Source organism: Sus scrofa, chromosome 16, assembly GCF_000003025.6.
Source record: "Sus scrofa isolate TJ Tabasco breed Duroc chromosome 16, Sscrofa11.1, whole genome shotgun sequence".
NCBI lineage: Eukaryota > Metazoa > Chordata > Mammalia > Artiodactyla > Suidae > Sus > Sus scrofa.
This window is the reverse complement of record NC_010458.4, coordinates 29847290-29862169: the sequence shown is the minus strand read 5'-3', so window position 1 is coordinate 29862169 and position 14880 is coordinate 29847290.

The following is a 14880-nucleotide window of genomic DNA, read 5'->3' as shown; positions in this document are numbered from 1 at the left end:
CATTAGGATTTCTGTGTCTTATTCTCTAAATGTTGTTACTCTCCTCATGAATATACCCAACCCTTAAAAGCTTGTAGCTGATGTATCAAATAATGTAGGATGTGCAGTAGTGGGGAAAGCAAGGGCAGTAGAGCAAGACTCGACTAAATTCAAATCTCAGGTTTAAAATGGATTTACTTACCCTAACATCAAGGTTAGAGTTTGGGTCAGGATCAAGGTCAAGTAATTAATTTTCTATGTTTCAGTTTCCTTATCTATAAAATGTTAATAATAAATACTGTTTCAACAGAGTAGCAGCGGGCAATGACGAACTTCCTGACACAGGTCGTCCACAAAAAATTGAAGCTATCATATATAATACGACTTTGTACGATAGGTATCACTTTATCAAGGAGGGTCTGGAAAGAGTGAAGTAACTGATATTTTCTCTTTCAGTTTACCTATCTGGCTGATACAAAACTACACTTGATATTATGAGCCTCTCTGTCACAATTTAAGAGATTTCTATTTGGGAACTGAACTGCTTGAGGACAGAGGGAATGTTCAACAAGTTAGAGGAAATTTCTTACCAGAGAATTGAGGACCTTGCATGGTGGAGCAGGAGATGTGTCAGGGAAGGAAGCACAGAGCACTAGGAAGATGAGTTCAAGAGAGAAAAGAGGAATATTTGCTCTAAGTCATGTTTTTTGTTTGTTTGTTTGTTTTTATTTTGTTGTTATTGTTTTGTGTTTTTTTCTCATTCGCCCCTTCATACTGTAAATGTCACATCATTAGAGGATATCAAATAAATCAAAGTATGTGTGATGTGTATGTATGAGTGTGTAGACGGATGTATTTGTGTGAGAGTGTGTGGGTGTGCATGTGAGTATATGTTCACACATTTTTTTTTTTTTTTGTCTTTTTGTCTTTAGTTGTTGTTGTTCTTGTTGTTGCTATTTCTTGGGCCGCTCCCGCGGCATATGGAGGTTCCCAGGCTAGGGGTCGAATCGGAGCTGTAGCCACCAGCCTACATCAGAGCCACAGCAACGCTGGATCCGAGCCGCGTCTGCAACCTACACCACAGCTCACGGCAACGCCGGATCGTTAACCCACTGAGCAAGGGCAGGGACCGAACCCGCAACCTCATGGTTCCTAGTCGGATTCGTTAACCACTGCGCCACGACGGGAACTCCTGTTCACACATTCTTAAAAGGAAAAAGAGATATTCATTTGTGGGTTTTTTTTACCCTTTAATTCTTTTTCATCCTCTCTTTTTCACTGTCATCTTTCCAAAAACATAGTACATAAGAAATTTGTTCATTTAGGTAGTGGTAGATGAAAAGATTTAGCCCAAGTTTAAAATAACAACAACCACAACATCTTAGGAACACTTTAAATTCAGGAGGGTTATTAGCTGTGATTGAAACTGCTCTGACCATTTGCTGCCTTGATGAAGCTTTGTTATGTTATCCTTGACTTAAATTCCCAGAAAATATGCAAAATACTGCTTTGGAACTCTAGGAAGAAAACATCTTGGACATAATAGCTATATGCATTTAGAGGCAGGAAATTACTAATTCAGCTATAAAATTGCTGCATGTGAGTAAGATGCAATTTTTAAGCTTGCTCTTTGTTGCTAAAGTAGAGAACATGGATATACATATTAAAGAGTGATAAATCCTATTTAATTTAAAAATAACTGACTTTATTAATCCCTCCCATTTGTTAAAGCCTTTTTGTAATGTAAAGGAATGCAAGCATCAGTGCATGAAACAGATATAGTTTAACGATTTCACACATTTAGCCAAGATTCTGGCTTAGAAATTGCACAAAGTAGCAGAACTGGAGGCCATAACATTCATAAGTATTCTACGAATATTTTGATAGCTGTTATGTCATGAACAAATTCCAGAACTCTTCTCCCTGTGAATCCAGGCAATTCAAACACTGTACTTGCCAGTGATATATCATTTTAGAAATCATTAGAATTAATGAAGTCATATTTTCAAACAATAGAAATAGTCACTACACTGAAACTATTTTTGGATATATGGAAATGCATTTTAATAATATCATATGTTCTGAAATTTGCATCCTTTAATGGCCTCATGCATTAAAATTTGGGGCCCAGTCATTGTAAACAGTTTAACCAGGTATCCAGGGTTTGTGGCTTCCCCATCCCAAAGCCAGCCTCCTCCTCTTCTTTCTGAAATGACTAAAAACACCAAGAAATTCTTTAGCTCTTTTTGAAATATTTTGTATGTGAATATCAAGTTCATGTAACCTTTTGAGGTCAATACCTTAAATAAAACTTTAGAAAACTGAGTTGCATATGTGACATGGTCTTACATTTATAAAAGATGAGCCCATGTCTGCTTTTGTATTTATGGTATAAGCAAATCTAGGATAGATAATCAAAAAAAAAAAAATCAAAGTGTTTTGGTATTTTTCCTACTTCTGTGGTTAATTCATAGCATATTCCTAACCCTAAACTTGGTGTCAGTAGTCTGAGTTATTCAAGATTAAGGGTTCATATTATTCAGGGACTAACTTGGCCTTATCTTGAAAGCCAGGACTCCATTAGTGATGGAAAATAGCAGATAGTTTAGAAGAACTTATATTAGACCTGTTTTTATTCTTTTAATATTTCTCTTAAGGACAAATTAGAGGCAAAAAATAAGGGCAACTGCCTTCTTTGGCTACAAAACTACAAACTATTGTAACTAATATTTTCATATCAAAGGGAGAAACACTTAATTTACCCCCCCCCCCCCCCCGCCAGCAAAGAAGGAAATTTGCTTAGACAGAAGAGTGTTGTACAGGCCAAGAGGTGTTGTGATCCTTTTCCTTCCTTAAGCTCACTTGCTTCACTGTCTTAGGGGAAGTCAGGCCAGACTGCCTGGTTGAAAGACATTCATTTGTTGCTTTCTACTCTCTGTTATATAATGTAACCCATTTAAACTTGTGATTGATGCCATTAATCACTATCATGTCAGGCCACTGTGGCTGAGGGAAGTTTATTGTTATTGTCTGCCATGGTTTTATGCAATTAAAGATAGATCAGTGTTTTGTTTGTTTGTTTGTTTAATTTCCAAGCAGAGGAGATCCTTTCTGTCATCATCATCATCATCATCTTTGCATTCAGAGAATTTTAACAAAAGTCTCAGGTTAAAATTTCAGAGCTATGGCGCTGTGTGAACATTTTATGGTTAATGAGAGAAAACCTACAAACTATATAAGGGGATGTGAAAGAATTATTTTGTGGTTCGTCAGTAGCCTCTTCCAGGAGATTACAAAAGAAGCTCTCTGACTCTGCTGTACTTAGCACAAGGCCTGGCATAGTATAGGGGCTTAATGTTTGTTGGATGGATGAATCAATGGCAAGTGACTTGTAGCAAGAACTGAGTATCCTGGCAAGATAAATCCAATAGCAGAAGAATGATATAAGGTACTTAAAAAGAGACTAGAACTTCAAGCCTATGGCAGAGGCAGTTCTCTCAGTCACGTATATACAGAGAGAATTTAAACATGATAACAGAACTCACACCATATCTTCACATACTTAATGTTTTATTGCATATAAATAGGTATAATAAATTATATTTATATATGATATCTAGTAAATTATACACACACACACGCACACACACATATATATATTCAAACCCAGAAACATTCAGGAAGAGTCTGACTTGGGATTTATCCAGTATGCTTAAAAGTTGGAAAGTTGGAGGGATGAATGCATAATCCACCACTGCTCCCCTCCCCCGTCACGCACACACAGAGATACACACACACACTCTTGCTCTCTTTCTCAAACACATCATTTTTTTTTTTTGTCTTTTCTATCTTTTTGGGGCCGCACCTGTAGCATATAGAGGGTCCCAGGCTAGGGGTCTAATTGGAGCTGTTGCCTCCAGCCTACGCCACAGCCACAGCAACGCCAGATCTGAGCCGCGTCTGTGACCTACACCACAGCTCACAGCAACACCAAATCCTTAACCCACTAAGCGAGGCCAGGATCGAACCTGCAACCTCATGGTTCCTAGTCGGATTCATTTCTGCTACACCACAACAGGAACTTCAACATATCTTATATATACACCACCTCAAAAAAATTCAGTGAGAAAATCAATTGGAACATAGGTATTGTTAAGTCATAAGGAAGTAGGATATTAATTAAAGGAGGTTTTATGTTTTAATCCTTTTTTAAATGGTATAATGAATCCCATTGAGAGGGAGATACTTATACTTAAAAGAGTAGGACAAATTGATAACAAGCTTTTTGTGAAGACTTCTGGAGAATAGAATCCCTAGTATAAGACTGCTACAAGAACTTCCTTACTGGACAAGAGAGAAGAGAGACATAAAGGATGTAGATGTAAGCTTTTATGCCAAGAAGTAGAAAAATTGGACATGAGGGGAAAAAAAAGAAATTTTAAAAAAGTTGGGTGATGGGAAATGAGATGAAGGAGAGGAAAAAGTGGACTGCATGAAGATAAATATTGAGATTGCTACATCAAGTATCTATTTAAACTTGTGAAATCACAATTTTATACTAAAACCAATATATCCTGTTTTCTGTATTTACCAGCAATTTTGCTTCAGTTGATCAGGTATGGAGAAAATGAACCATGTCTGAACCAGGATTTACTTTTGGAATGATATATTACTTATAAGTGGCTTATCCCCAAGATATTTTAAATCTAATGGATCTCAAGCTTTCCTAAATCAAATGGTATTTATGTAAACTTCTTTGAAAAAAGCTAACATGGGGTCATTCAAAACTAACTGGCATGTATCCCATTGATAAGAAATGTATGATAATATTGTATGTCATCAATTACTTCTGGGCCACAGTGCAGTACTACTTTTACATGTGGAAATATTAGTTTTTAATGGAGAAATGACCACTGTATAGTGAGGTACTGTTAGAATTCTTTCTTAATGTAATTATAATAAAGTGAATTTCACGTGATTACAAAGTTAAAAACTGCTATGTTAGGGAAACAATGACCAGTCCAGTTTTGTTCTTTGAATTCAGGATGTCATAAACTGTGTTTGTCCCCTTATGTGTGGAAAGAAAACACCTCTTTAATCACTTCTGCCTGGTTTCACTGAAATCATTCTATCCATATTCATTTCTCTTTGGAAAACCAGTGGACAGCTGAGGTATTGTTATATCCCCCTGCTATAAAAGTGAAAGAATAAAAAAGACTAAATAATCTGAGTACAACTCAAGTTGAACATTTGAATGTAGGTTTCTTTGCTCCTTTCATAATTCAAAAGAACAAATAATGAAGTGATGCTGTCATACTTTGAGACTATGAATTTAAGGGAGTAAAACCATTAGCTTTTCCCTTCATCCTGTCATACCATTCATAATTTTCTCTTCACTTTCTATGCATGCTGACTTCTGGTAGGATATGATATCTCTTCTGTGACAAATTCCATATACTGAAGAGCTCTCTTAAGAAACATGGCAACTCCGGGTTATGTGACCTTAGACTGATATGGTGTCTGACTGTTTATATCCAAATGACTGAACTGCATGGTATAAGACTGAAGATAAACAGAGCAAATCAACAAAAGCATTTGTCGTCTACTTTGATAGTTAATGCACCACTGGAAGACAAATCATTTTCAGTACATAAATTTTAAAGAATATAAAATAAACTCTAGGTCATTGTAGAGGATTCAGAATTCTATGGCTGAAGAGTTTGAGTCTGCATAGTTCCTGTCTCTACATTCCTCTTTCACATTTTGGATTCAACAAAAAAACTAGCGTCTCAGCTCTAGAAATGAATTGGCACACTAGCCCTACCTCAAGACATCTGCCATGGCCTGGGAAAGTTCTTGTCCCTTTCTGTGAATAATGCTGCACATGATAATGTGGTTTTCTATGCATGGCATAATATGATAATAAAATATAAATTTTAAAAATAGTAGAGGTAGAGTTCCTCTCAATATAAGGCAGCCTAAAAATGAATACCAAAATTTTAGAGACAATAGATGCTAGAGAAAGGAGAGAAACTTTAATTGGCTCCAATGTAGGATATATTTATTTGTCTTCCAGACCTAGATAACTAGGACATATCATTAACAATTTTCAAAATTTAGGTTCAAATAATTAAATAGGTGCTTTAGACTTTCTTTAACCTAAAGTCTGTTTGGCATACAGGATTTTATTTATTTTCCCACAGGCTATGCAGAATTCAGTGCTGAATAGTTTATTTGGTTCGATGAAAAGAGGTGTTGGCTGAAGAGGCCCTGGTTGGGTTGGTATGTTTGCAGGGTGTGGAGATGGTCAATTATACTTCCATGAGCTATCAGAGCCATCATTTAGGAAAGTGTTTCTGTGAGGCTATAAAATATAGCTTTCTTGGTGCTTCCCACCCTCCAGGCTGCTCAGACACTGAGGAGAAACCAAGAACACATTGGCTCTGGGAGAATTCGCATTTCTCCAGAGAGATACTGTATGCTAAGGAAGCTAATCTCCAAGTTCTTTCTGGCGATCTGTGGATTAACTCAGGCAGATATTCTGTCACCAAAGCGTGACTTTAGAAAGTGAATAACAGCTTAGGGAAAAAAATGCCCCAAGGAAGTCAATTCTCAAAACAGAAGAAAAGAAAGGGGAGGAGGAGAAAAAAAAAAAATATATATATATATATATTTATGATACATACCTAAATATCATATCTACATATATGCATATATGTAGATATTATAGATAGTTTTTAAAGATACTTCCCGCGTGTGTGAGAAAATCAGGCATCATTATTGTACTAAATGCATCCCCTAATAGCCATGAATATACTTTGAACTGAATAAAAGTCAATCTTTTGCTAGTTGTATTGGCACTCCTAAGTTAAAGAATGGGTGTCCATAATTAATTCTTTAATTAATTGGTCAAAACAAGCCTTTTTACAATTGAATTTCTGCAAGCTGTATAGAAGAGTGTGGAAAGCAGATCCAGTATTTAGTTCAGTTTAAAAAAAAAAAAAAAAACAGAAAAAAATAACAGATTTTCAGACAGAACCTAGAATTTCCATTATATAAAATCAATGAAGAGGTGACATTTCCTAATTTCATTTGGTTTTTTGTTTGTTTGTTTGTCTTTTGTCTTTTTAAGGCCACACCCACAGCATATGGAAGTTTCCATGCTAGGGGTCTAGTGGGAGCTATAACTGCTGGCCTACACCACAGCCACAGCAACACCAGCTCTGAGCCATGTCTGCGACCTACACCACAGCTCACAGCAATGCTGGATCCTCAACCCACTGAGTGAGGCCAGGGATCGAACCCACAACCTCATGGTTCCTAGTTGGATTAGTTTCTGCTGCACCACAATGGGAACTCCGTAATTTCATTTGTTTTTAAAACTGATATATAATAACATATAAAATACTTGTGCTCTTTTCTAGCTAGAATTATGCTGTAGATTCACAGTTTCTAGACATAATTTACAGAACATTATTTCAGGATATATAAATAGGTATACAAAAATTGTAATTTGTGAAGTGAGTTTATATCTCAATCAAGAAATCTCTGTTTGTACCATTTTATAAATGGTACTGAAAATTCTGCAGAAAAGAAAATTACATGAGTTCCCTGGTGGCCTAGTGGTTAAGGACTCAGTGTTGCTACTGATGTGATTTGGGTTCATTCCCTGGCTTGGGAACTTCCACATGCTGTGGACTTGGCCAATAAACAACCACAACAACAGCAAAAGAAAAGCACAATATTTTCTAGTCGTTTTATTGTTTATAGAACTTATAAATAGTACTGAAAATTCTGCAGAAAAGAAAAGCACGTATTTTCTAGTTGTTTTATCCAAGAAACACTTTTTTCCTTAGTACACTTGTGCAGGAATACCCAAACACTGTTGAGTGAATTTGAAGAAAAATTTTGTATACCTGGGATCTGGGAATTCAAAAATAAATAAGTCATAGTGCCTACCTTTGAGGAAGGGCAGACAAATTCATCACAATGAACCATAACAACTATAAACATACATTCGATAACAATACTACTACTAATAAAATTCATATGTCTCCAAAGTAGGAATTGGAGGAGGAGGAGGGAGGAGTAGGAGGGAGTAATTGACTTTGCTAAGTAGTTATGGCCTCATAGAGAAAGTGAATATAAGATTTGTGGGGAAGAAAAAGGAGTTTGAAATGGTTGGGAAGAGCATTTCAGTATGAGGAAACAGAAGCTATCCATCCCTGAAAATTTTTAGGCAAGAAAAGTGCAAATCAAATTTAAAGTTTTGGATAAATTAATCTGACAGAAAATTGAAGATGAACAGTGGAGAGTAGTGATGCAGTTCAGATGACATAGTCACCGTGTGACCAAGGAAATCACTAGCCCCTTCCCCATCACTCTCCGAGGGTCCTCCCACCTTTGGGGCTGAGATGGATTCAATGTACCAAATTTCACTAAACTCATCACTTAAGCTTAGAGTTATGGCTTCTTTTATTTCCAATTCATTTAGATTACAAGTTAACTTGGACTGGCCTAGAAAGATGACATCTGTGTCTATGGTATCTGAGCTTCATAAAATTGGGGAACGGGAGCACGCATTGTGGCTCAGTGGGTTAAGGACCCGACATTGTCTCTGTGAGGATATGGGTTTGATACCTCTGGTCTTGTTCAGTGGGTTAAGGATCCAGTGTGGTCATAAGCTGTGGTGTAGGTCTCAGATGAGGCTCGGATCTGGTGTTGGCTATGTCACAGGCTTGCAACTGTAGCTCTGATTCACCCCTAGCCCAGGAACTTCCATATGCTCTTGGTGTGGCCATAAAAAGGAAAACAAAGGGGTGGGGGGAGGCAAATAATGTTTTCATAGGCCAAAGACTGCCTGTATAATCATAGGTTTTTCAGGCACTAGAATCTGATTTATTCTATTTCTGGGCAGCAGGATGTGTGAAAACTGCTCAAAAATAAGTAGGCCCTCATGCCTTCTGCAAACTGGCAAAGAGAGAACAGTGCCATCAAGTTCCATTTCAAATTTAAGGGTGGCTGAGAGCCAGCTAAACCTACCCTTCCACATGGCAGTGAAGCATGGATTTTCCACTCATATCAAAGCTGGCTTCTCTGGTTGTCTCATCAGCGTCACCTATAAAGCATTCTTTGCCTGAGATAATTTGGCGGAATCTCCAACTCTGGGCTATTGGAATGCAGTCAATCTATCAGCATAGACGTTAGCTCCTAGTAAGCCTGTGTGGCTATTGGATGCAGAGCTGATTGAAGGAGGTTGATTCTGGGCAGCTTATACAGTAAAACTTCCTGATGGGCATAATAATTTATTACTCAGGATTTCCGAATCAGTTTATAGTATTTTTCAGGCAGTAAAAAACTTCATAAACAATCTGATTTTGTTTATTTTACTTTATTTGGCTTTCTTTTCATTTCATTGAAATAAAACTATTTAAAATAAGGGGAGGCGTTCCCATCATGACTCAGTGGAAATGAATCTGACTAGCATCCCTGAGGATGCTGGTTTGATCCCTGGCCTCGCTCAGTGGGTTAAGGATCCGGCATTGCTGTGAGCTGTGGTGTAGGTCCAAGACATGGCTCGGATCTGCTGTTGCTGTGGCTGTGGTATAGCCAGCAGCTACAGCTCCAGTTTGACCCTTAGCCTGAGAACCTCCCTATGCCTCGGGTGCAGCCCTTAAGAGACAAAAAATTTAATTAATTAATTAAATAAAATAAGGGAATACCTATCAGCAAAAGAATCTGGCAGATCATTCAGTGTACTAAACTGAATTTGAAAGTAGAGGTATTCTATTCACAAATCAGAGCACTATGCCATCTTGTTTCAATAGCAAGCTTAGTGAACAGAATTCATGGTATTTGATTTAGGATAAACAGTAAGAACAGCTAGTCAGCTCTAATAACTTCTACAAATCTATCTTTATTATTACAAAGCAAGTGACTGTCACAATATGGAATGTGTCTGCCCCCAGTTTAAAAGGAAAGGGCTGTTTCTAAAAAATCTTAGTAATATACTTAGGAAATTTGTTGATAATAAACTTAAGAGGTTCCAATTGTGAGCCTAGACACAGCAGATTAGGTACTAAAGATGAGGGGAAAGTTTGATCCTTATTAGATCATGGATGATGTAAGATGAAGTTGGCCGTTGAAAACCAGTACCCATATCTACAGAACAACAGTCAGTACATCGATTTGAAGATAAACCTGTTTCGGAAAAAAGCCTACTCAGTGATGAAAGGTTCCACATCAGCTACCCATATTAGCTGGTCCTTTGTTCATAAACATGAACTGACAACTAAGGATCACAAGGCAATTGGAGGAAATAAGCAGCCTAAGAGAAAAATGCCTAAATGAATGAACAGAACAACTAATAATAAAAGGAAAAGAAATCTCTTCAAGAATCAAAACAAACCATAAAACTGTAAATTCCATACTCACATTGGTTTGAATAAAGGGTACGTCTATTAAACAAGAATAATCCACTTGAAAACGGAATTATGAGAGCACAAGAAAAAGTTGTTTCCAGAAAAACAGTAATTCTTCCTTTGCCCCAAATTAATAGTGGTACTAAAAGACATAGCAGAGGAAATTTAAAATGCAGGGCAAAGCAACATAGAGATAGAAAATGGGGGGAAATATAGACAATCAAACTGGGAAGCCCAGCATTTATCTAGCAATAGACTTAAAAGCAAGAGAGAGCAAAGAAATGGTGAGGAGAAAAACAGTAACAAAAACATTTTAGTGAAATAAAAGAGAGAAAGATCTGGGCTGTAAGAATATTTTATCAGCATATATTCTTTTCCAAAACAAACAAAAACCAAAACATCAAGTTGTGGAATGATTATTTATAATGTATTGCCATTCTCAAAAATTCTTTAATATCTAACATTACAGTATTACAGTGTTACAACAAATGATATTACATTCTTATAAAACCATATTATGTATTGTTTATGAGATGTATGGACATGGAGCAAAATTATAAAAATTTGCAAGGGAATGATCAACATAAAATCATGGGGGTGGTTAACTCTGGGGAGGAGACAGAACAATAGGTTTTGAGGAGCAAAATATACTGGGGTCTCAGATGTATTTGTAATGATTAACTTTATAAACAAAAGGTAAAATATGTCATCATTTTATGACTGACAGAGCTGAGTAGTGGGCTCAAGGATATTTGTTATATTTCTTCTATATTTTACTGAAATTTGATAGGATTCATAATTCTTAAAATAAAATTCTAACTGCAGCTATCACTATGAACTTCTTGAGAAAATGCCTTTCCAAAACATACCTCTGCAAGTAATGCCTTCTCCTTGTCAGTTGCCTACTGATGTGATAAATTTGAACCTAGAGAGATCATCTCAGGGAAAAAAAATTGAAAACAGAGTAATTGAGATAGCTGCGGTCACACTTATGAGAAGTAGCAAACATTGAAAAGCATTATGAGAAGCCTAGCAAATTTACTATGTTCATAAGGGTTTCACCTACTTCCTTAGAGTGAGAAAACTTTTGAGGGCAAAGTCAGTCAGGATGTCGGTGGAGCTTATTGGGTCAAGGGTAAACTGTTTAATGAATTGAGAATAAAGAGATTATGATGATTTGCTCTAAAGAATTCTGTAGTTTCTGCCTGATTCACCCAGAATCTTAAGGGTATTCAGAATTGCATTTAGTTTGTGCATGTAATAATGGGAAATTTTAATTATTTTGCCTATTGAAGTCATTGTGAATTGCTCTACTTTTTTTTTAAGGTATATTTGGGGCATTTTTCTTTTCTTTTTTTTCATTTTTTGTGTTTTTAGGGCCACAACCTTGGCTTATGGAGGTTCCCAGGCTGGGGGTCAAATCGGAGCTATAGCTGCTGGCCTATGCCAAGCCTTGTCTGTGACCTACATCACAGCTCATGCCAATGAGGGATCCTTTACCCACGGAGCAAGGCCAGGAATCGAACCTGTGTCCTCTTGGATGCTAGTCAGATTTGTTTCCGCTAAGCCATGATGGGAACTCCTGAGGAATTTTTCAAATTAAACATTTGTTACATGTTTCTATTCATTTTCAAGTCAGACGTAGGAAATGAAGACAGAAAAGATGGCAATACAACTAAATGGTTCGAACTGAGCAGTTAAATATGCTTCCTCTCCATTCTCAGGAAGCCATATGTAAAAGGAGCTGCATAAATCTTGATACATCTATATGCTAAGAGAAGTATTCCAGTAAGGATTCCACACATATAGAGAGATAGCTAGAGGAGAGAGAGATAGATGACAGATAAATAGGCAGACCTTCACATACATCCACATGTAGTGATATGGAGATGAGTATAAATGGAGGCATGAGTATGAAAAGGTGTACAGAGATAGAGTTGGCTAGGCAAAAACACTTGATCAAGGCCCTCGATATCTAGAAAGGTATATAGTTTGAGGATAATACAGAAAGAAAGCAATGTCATGATTAGCTAATCAGAAATGTAGAACCTGGGAATGTGGAACAGAATATTTGTGTGCTTTTCCCTTCAAGTCACTTTTCAGTTCACACAGAGCTCCCTCGGATGAGCCCCTGCATCCTTTCTTTTCTGTCTTCATCCCTCTTCTCAACCAGTCTCACCTGCTCATTCTTTTCTGTACCTCTGCCTTACTGATCTCTTTCCTAGAGCTGGCCTCAGAATCTCAAAAGCTGTGCAGAGTTTCCAGGAGGAGTTGCAATAAGTCCTTAAAGTTTCAGTGACGGTAACTGTTAACTTTCATGTGATTTAGAATTAAACCTCTATAGCTTTGGTGGAATGTCCAAAGTGAAGTGTATACCTCCAGGGCAGCAGAGCATGGTCTTTCAGAGTTCAGAAATATAATTTTTTTTTTTTTGTCTTTTTAAGGCCATACCCATAGCATTTGGAAGTTCCCAGGCTAGGAGTCAAATTGGAGGTAGAGCTGCCAGTCTACATCACAGCCACAGCAACACTAGATCCGAGCCATGTCTGCAAACTACACCGCAGCTCATGGCAACACTGGATCTTTAACCCATTGAGCACAGCCAGGAATTGAACCTGCATTCTCATGGATACTAGTCTTGTTCATTACCACTGAGCCACAATGGGAACTCCTTATAAGTTTTTCGTAGCATATAATTTATAATGCTCTATATCATAAATATTATACATGTAAGAGTACGTAAAATATAATTAAGTATAAATGCATAAATGTACATATATTTCAGACTCAATTTGTTTAATTGAGAGAAATATACCATCAAAGGCTACTCTGCAGTTTTTATGAGTACATATACATCAGTTTTAATGCTTAGAGATCACTTCATAAGAAATCCAAAATAATTCAGAAACATTGATGTCATAAATAATCTGCCCCAAGCTGTTTTACAGAAAATGGTGCAATTTGTGTCTAAATGTTTTTATTAAATAATGTGTAATTTGCATTCTACATGTATCTAAAAAACTTTTTTCTTTTTTTTTTTTGTCTTTTGTCTTTTTGTTGTTGTTGCTATTTCTTGGGCCGCTCCCGCGGCATATGGAGGTTCCCAGGCTAGGGGTTGAATCGGAGCTGTAGCCACCGGCCTACGCCAGAGCCACAGCCACGCGGGATCCGAGCCGCGTCTGCAACCTACACCACAGCTCACGGCAACGCCGGATCGTTAACCCACTGAGCAAGGGCAGGGACCGAACCCTCAACCTCATGGTTCCTAGTCAGATTCGTTAACCACTGCGCCACGACGGGAACTCCTAAAAAACTTTTTTCTTAAGTGACTCTAATCTTAATCCAAAGTTGATATAAATAGTTCCTTAGTTGGTAAAATATATTATTGAACCATGGAATAGTTGTTATTCAGTTCTCATTTAGCACAATTAGACCTTATTTAAAAGCATGGACCTGGACCATTGTATGTGCCAATGTTGAGAGAATGTGGGTGGAGCTGGGTAAGACAACCACCTTGAAAAATAATAATAGTTGTAATAATTGTAATAATAATATTTCAAAAGTTCTAAACACATTTTTTTTTTGTTTTGCCACACAATGTGGCATATTGAATTTCCCAGGCTAGAGGTCAAACCGGAGTTGCAGCTGCAGGCCTATGCCACAGCCACAGCAACACTGGATCTGAGTCATATCTGTGACCTATACTGGAACCTGCATCCTTTACACACTGAGCGAGGCCAGGAATCAAACCTGCATCCATGTAGAGACTATGTAGGGTTAAAAACATTGTGTGCTGAGCCACAATGGGAACTCCTCTAAATACATTTCTAATGTTACAGCGTTAGATATATTAAATTTTCACTTAAAGGTGGCATATTAACACATCGGCTAACTTTAGCTTTATTGAAAAGTTGAATTTAAACAATAAAAACATCATGTTTACTGAATTCCTATGTAGGATAAGGCAGTGCTGAGTGCTATGGGAAGATACAAAGCCGGGGAAGACAGTTTTTGATCCTGAAAAAACATACTAAGACAAATATATAAATTAATATAGCCCCAAATCCAATTAATATGCATATAAAATCTCAAAAATTTTTTATATGTATTGTCATCCTGAAAAATATATACTCATCCCATATTATTACTCATTTTATGGACAAATTACTTTATGATATGACTGCTATCATAAGTTGGTAAAAGAGGGAGCTGGCATTAGAACCATTCCTTTGAATTCCAAACAGTGTTTCTTGATCATGTAATGCTTCCTCTTTCGCATGAGACACAGTGAGTCTTACAGGGCAAAATATTTTGATTCTGTAGCTGAAATCAGCACCAGTTAAATCTCCTAGACAGAGTTTTGGGTGAAGCAGAAAGAGCAGGTTCATTGCTTTGTCAGACAAAGGAGGCCACAGCAGGCTAACACCCTCAGAACTGTGTGCTCCCTTGAGAGGGGAGAGCAAGGGCTTTTATAGGTTTA